The sequence below is a fragment of the Taudactylus pleione genome, unplaced genomic scaffold, assembly GCF_031769625.1.
Source record: "Taudactylus pleione unplaced genomic scaffold, aTauple2 ptg000476l, whole genome shotgun sequence".
In the NCBI taxonomy this organism is placed as follows: domain Eukaryota; kingdom Metazoa; phylum Chordata; class Amphibia; order Anura; family Myobatrachidae; genus Taudactylus; species Taudactylus pleione.
The window spans coordinates 122,604-128,433 of NW_028284878.1; positions in this window are offsets into that span (position 1 = coordinate 122,604).

Here is a 5,830-nt window from a genome sequence, read left to right on the forward strand (position 1 = left end):
TGGAGAACCGGCTGTGCCCGCTGGAGAGCTCTTGACACCGCATGGAGCTCCAAAATGTTTATTGGAAGCTCCGCTACCACCCGAGTCCACCTGCCCTGAAACAAGTGTGGACCCGTGACAGCTCCCCAGCACCGGAGACTGGCGTCCGTTGTTAACAGGACCCAGTTCGCCACCCAGAACGGGCGTCTGCAAACACCAGGTTAGAGACAGGCGAACATCCGGAGTGAGCCCCATCATCTGGGACTTGAGACACTGAGGCAATCCATTCCATCTGGACCGGATCAATAGCAGCAGAGGTTTGGAGTGAAATTGGGCGTACTCCACCATGTCGAATACCGACACCATTGAGCCCAATAACCTCTTTGCCAAGTGTATCGACACTCGACGACACTGCAGACAACTGCGCACCCTCAACTACAAAGCAAGGATCTTTTCCTCCGTCACAAAGATCCACTGCTGCCTGGAGTCCAATAAGGCCCCGAGGTGCAGGATCCTCTGAGACGGGGTGAGAGTGGACCTCTGCCAGTTTGTCAACCAGCCGTGACGTTGCAGTACCGCAATCGCCAGATCCAGATGGTGTAAAAGAAGCTCTGGAGACCCCGCTATCAACAGGAGGTCGTCCAGATAAGGCAACAGTCGGACTCCCTGCGTCCGCAGGAGAGCCGCCATGACCTTGGTGAATACCTGTGGAGCAGTCACCAGGCCAAAAGGCTGTGCCCGGAACTGGAAATGTTCGTTGCAGATTGCCAATCTGAGGAACTGCTGATGGCGCAAAAGAATAGGGACATGCAGGTAAGCGTCCTGGATGTCCAATGACACCATGTAGTCCCCAGGTTCCAGTGCCAGAATAATGGACCGCAGGGTCTCCATCCGAAACAGAGGCACCCTCAAGGACTTGCTGAGGGCCTTTAGGTTTAGTATTGAACGGTAAGACCCATTGGGTTTCTGCACCAAAAATAGAATGGAATAGAAACCCAGGCCCCTCTGGGAAATTGGAACATGCACTGCGACCAGCACCGGGCGAACTGAAGCAGGCGCCCCCCACTTTGGGGTCCCCCAAAAGGCGGCCTGGACCGTCAAGCCGCAGGTTTGTTATCTGACCTAGGAGCCGGACGTCTGGTACTCCAGACCTGATTCTTGGGCTTGGACAATTTCTTGGCCCCAGCCTGCCGTGGACAGGACTGTACTTTAGGCCTACCTTGGGCCCTGTGAGGCCAAAAGGACGACCCACCAGCACTAGAAGGAATCGTAGCAGACAGAAGACATGCAGATTTTGCTGCTGCCAACGTAACTACAATTTTGTCCAGATCTGGACCAAATAGTACCTGTCCAGACCTTCTAATCCCTTTTTGGAATCCGCATCCGCTTTCCAAGAACGCAACCATAAGGTGCGACGAGCAGCCATGGCTGCAGAGGAGATCCTAGAGGTGAGCATACAAATATCTAAGGCCGCTTCATTAATGTAAGTGGCCGAGTTTCGGAGATTGCCCACCAACTCGGTCTGTTCAGCCGAACAGTCAGAGTCCAAAGACGCCTCCACATTATCCGCCCAGCGCTCCATAGCTCTGGCTACCCAGCACACGGCCAGAGCCGGTCTGGATGCTTCCCTGCAAGGGAATAAACGGCTTTGAGGCAGATCTCCACCTTGCGGTCAGTGACATCCTTCAAGGATGACATCGAAGGCATAGGCAACGTGGCACTTTTGACTAGGCGTGTGACATGTGAATCCACTTGCGTAGGGGATTCCCGCTTAGAAAAATAATTGACCGCAAATGGATAAGCGTCTCTGGGGCTGAAACCGTTTACCTGGATTTTTCCACGCCTCCTCTAAATGATCCACTAATTGATCAGAAAGAGGGAACACCGTAGCCTCACCCTTAATATCCTTAAAAAGGCATATATGAATGTGGCCACCAAAGGATCAATATCCTCAATAACTAAAGCCGAGCGGACCGCTCGAATAAGACTAGGGATATACACCTTGGACTTAGCGTCCGGCTCTTTGGTACGGAGAGGTTCTTGGTCAGATAGATCCAGAATCTCCCCATGATCTGACGTCTCATCGTCATCCCCATAAGGAGCAGATAAAGACGCCACCGGCCGTTATGAGGCCGCAACACAGACTCCCCCTGTAAAACATCGGACAAATGCTGAACCGATGTAGTCAAGAGTATTAACCCACGCAGGCTCCGGAGAAACCTGGGAAGGGACAGGGAGACTGTGGGGTACCATCAATTGTCTCGGGAACTCCCGCATGGGTGACGACACCACTGACTGCTGGGACAAACCCGTCTGGGTAAACGCAGGTGGCGGAGCTAGCTGGCCCACAAGGGTTGTAAGCGCCTTAGCGAAACAAGCCCAGGGAGGTTCCTGTACCGGGACCATAATCGGCCGTGACAGTGCCAGGCACTGGGGGCATAACCCCTCCGCATTACCCTCCCCCTCCGCTATTGGTACCTTACATTTAGTACACATGAGCTGGAGAGGAAAATCAGTCTCAGACATGATGGTAAGTATGTGACACTCACACCTATACGTATTGGTATAGTGTGAATAACACCCTGCACACCGCGCACCGCAAGGGCTTTGAGCAGAGCAAGATCAGGGACAGTAATAAAGCTGACAGTAGAAAGTGAAAGTATAGACAGCAGGCTAGCAGTTCAGTCACATACAATGCAGAAGAAACAAATCCCTGCACTATTAGCGCTGATTCTCAACTACTCAGACCCTCAGGCTGGTAGGACTCAGCGCTGCATACACTGACCTGTGACAAACAGAGGAGAGATATGCTGGGGGACCCAGACCGCAATGCCACCGCTCACAGGCTTCCAGCAGTGTTCACCATGCTTTAAAGATGGCCACCGAGGAGCAGAAGATGAAGGAGGCCGGCCTGGGGAGGACAGCTGACACACTGTGGCCAATCAGGCAGAGCAGAGAGGCTGTGTGCAGCAGGGGAGGCGCCGGCTGTGAGACAGGGAAAGCGCGCTCCCCTGGCATGCATTTAACCCCTGGGACACTGCAGCGCATGCCGCTCAGCAGCGGCCCGCTGTCCCAGGGGGTAGTGGAAGCGCAGGTTGGTCGCCTGGCTCCACGCTGCAGCCAGTCCCCAGGGAGCCCCCTGCCTGCCGCGGGACCCCGCTGCTTACCTGCATCCCCTTGGATCCGGCCATGGTCCAAAACATCTGGGGACACCGCTAGCCGTGACCCCAGATGTCTACCAGCATCCCCAGATCAGTACCGGCGTTCTGGTACCGGCGGGGTGTAGGGGAGACGGCATGGACGTCAGTACTGACTGTCCATGCTGTACTCCCAGATGTGCAGCCAGCGCTGCCTTTAAAAGAAACTTCAGTGGCTCTTCATAGCCCCCCTCTACACAGTGCCTCCGACTCCGGCCAGGCACCGACGAAACTGGGATGCCTTGGCCCGGGGGCGGGGTATAGGAGAGGGACCCAGATGCATCCTGGGAGGCTGAAAACTTTAACTCTGTGGTGCCTGAAGACTGACGTCATCACCTATACCCCAAGGTATCCTGTGGATACTCTATGGACCCTGAAGTAGAAAGGGGTATAATGCCTCACACACACCACAGTTACACAGGACTGGCCTCATACTGTATACCACATATACATGGTTTCCCTATCTTTACACATAACCAACAGTGATATAATGTACAGCTGGTGCCCCTGTACTGTGGGTCACACCTACATGCCCAGGAAGAAGAATTACCATCCTCTACCACTCCAGTACCAATGCTAGTACCATATCACGCTGTAATCTCCACCTTTCTCCATGCTGTTCCCCAAACTGCTCAGAAATGAGAGGAAAACGCAACATAAAGCTGCCAGGTCCCGGGGAGCGCTGCTAGCGTCAGACGTCTTTTTTTACAAAATGTGTCTTTAGTCACAATGTGATGCTACTAGGACACACCAGGAGACTGCACTGATTCATTTACTAAGCAACACTTGTATATCTGTGTGTGACTGAGACTGTATACGAAGCACAATGGAACTTGGCGTGGAGAAAATCCACAGCTGCTGCATTGTGGCACTTTGTATACATATAAGTGTCACATACAACATTAATCAGTACCGTCTCCTGGTGCGCCCCAGCCATAGTACATTGCCACTAAAACGCATTTTCAGCAAAAAAGACGCTCGGCAATAGGAGAGTCACACGGGAACTGGCTCGCTGAGAGGGGCTGCTTGGCAGGACTGCACCAATGATGTGTGAGGACACATCTGTATGCTGGTGGTGATGTTTTATAGTAGTTGTTTTCACCTCCAATCCTCAAGTACCCCTAACAGGTCATGTGCTGAGGATTTCAGTATTTCTATCTGTGGAATCAGGCGGATTAATTACTGACTCCTGTGAATTATTAAAGAAATCCAGAAAACATGACCTCTAGGGAGTACTTAAGGACTGGAGTTGAAAACCAACCTTTTAAAGCTCCTCATTTGCAGACCTGGGAGGGGGCAGGGCTACACTGGCATCAGCAATACATATGCAGATGTTTCCCCCTCAACCCACTATGATCTGGGCCCTGTGTGACGGATTACCTGGTCATACACATGTCAGCAGTGTCCTCCATATCTCAGGTTTACATACAGTGCTCCAGTAACTATAGGACTTCAAATTAGCCTGAAAATCCATATATCACCCATTTCTATCTGTGTCTAGCACCCCATAAGCAGAGCAGAGATTTCTCATGTTATTGGAAAGATCCTTTGTGACTTACATACCTCTGTAATTATAACACAACAGACCCTCCCAGAGAGCAACTTTCCTGTTCCTCATGATAAGTAGCCATATAATCTGGTTAAGACACAAGACAGACTCCTTCTGAAAACATCTCTGATGTAATTTGGTGTAGAGATGGACATCAGAAGCCGATGGTTAGCAACCATCGATGTTCCTGGCTCGATAGAAATGTTTATTTCCATTCGAAGCTAGAAGTGTGATGGTTGCAACCATTATATGCCTCCTCTCCTATGGCTGCATTACTTATATTTAGCTACAGACCAGAAGCGGCTCTAGGCACGGGCAAGCCGGGCCATCGCCCAGAGCGCCATTGTATCCGGCGTTCGCTAGAAATGCCCACCCTCTCTCCTGGCGTTATTGTGACTATGTAACTTCAGGGGGATGGAGCGGAGGAGGTAAGGGGCGGCAACACAGGACAGCGCTGGGCGCAGCAAAGCCTAGAGCCGGCCCTGCTACAGACACCCAAAAGCAGTGTGCACAGCACTTCTGTACATACACACCACATAACCATTGGTGGTTACCTTTCCATGGCTATATGTCATTGCAAGGTAACATCGCCACCATTATTAGCCATCTTGTAATGGCCATCCCTAGCCTGGTGTGCCCCATGTATACTCAGACAGTCACACAGGGCCTGATTGTGAGCCCCACGCAATGAGCATACAATGCTGATGTACACGTAGGTAAGCTATTTATTGCAAACATGTCTTAAATCTCCTATGACACAAGCGTTATACAGAGAGTACACACAATGGTCCTGCTGTAATAGGGACAGACGGTAACAGAAATGGGGAAGGAAGAGTGATGGGCATTCCTGAGCGAAGACTGGGAGATAACTAGACGTGCATGCAAACATCGTCCATCTCATGGGCATGTATTGGGAGTGTCATGGGTGGGTCAGTGACTAGAGGCTGCGTTCACGACCGCAGCCATAGGAGACCAGAATTAGACACAGAAACTGCATCTGCCATAGGGCTGGTGCAAGAGTCAATGGTGTGCCAATGGTGGTGTCTAATAAACACGGGTGATTTACAACATGCAGAGATGCTGAAAGTGGGCGTCTCAGTCCTAA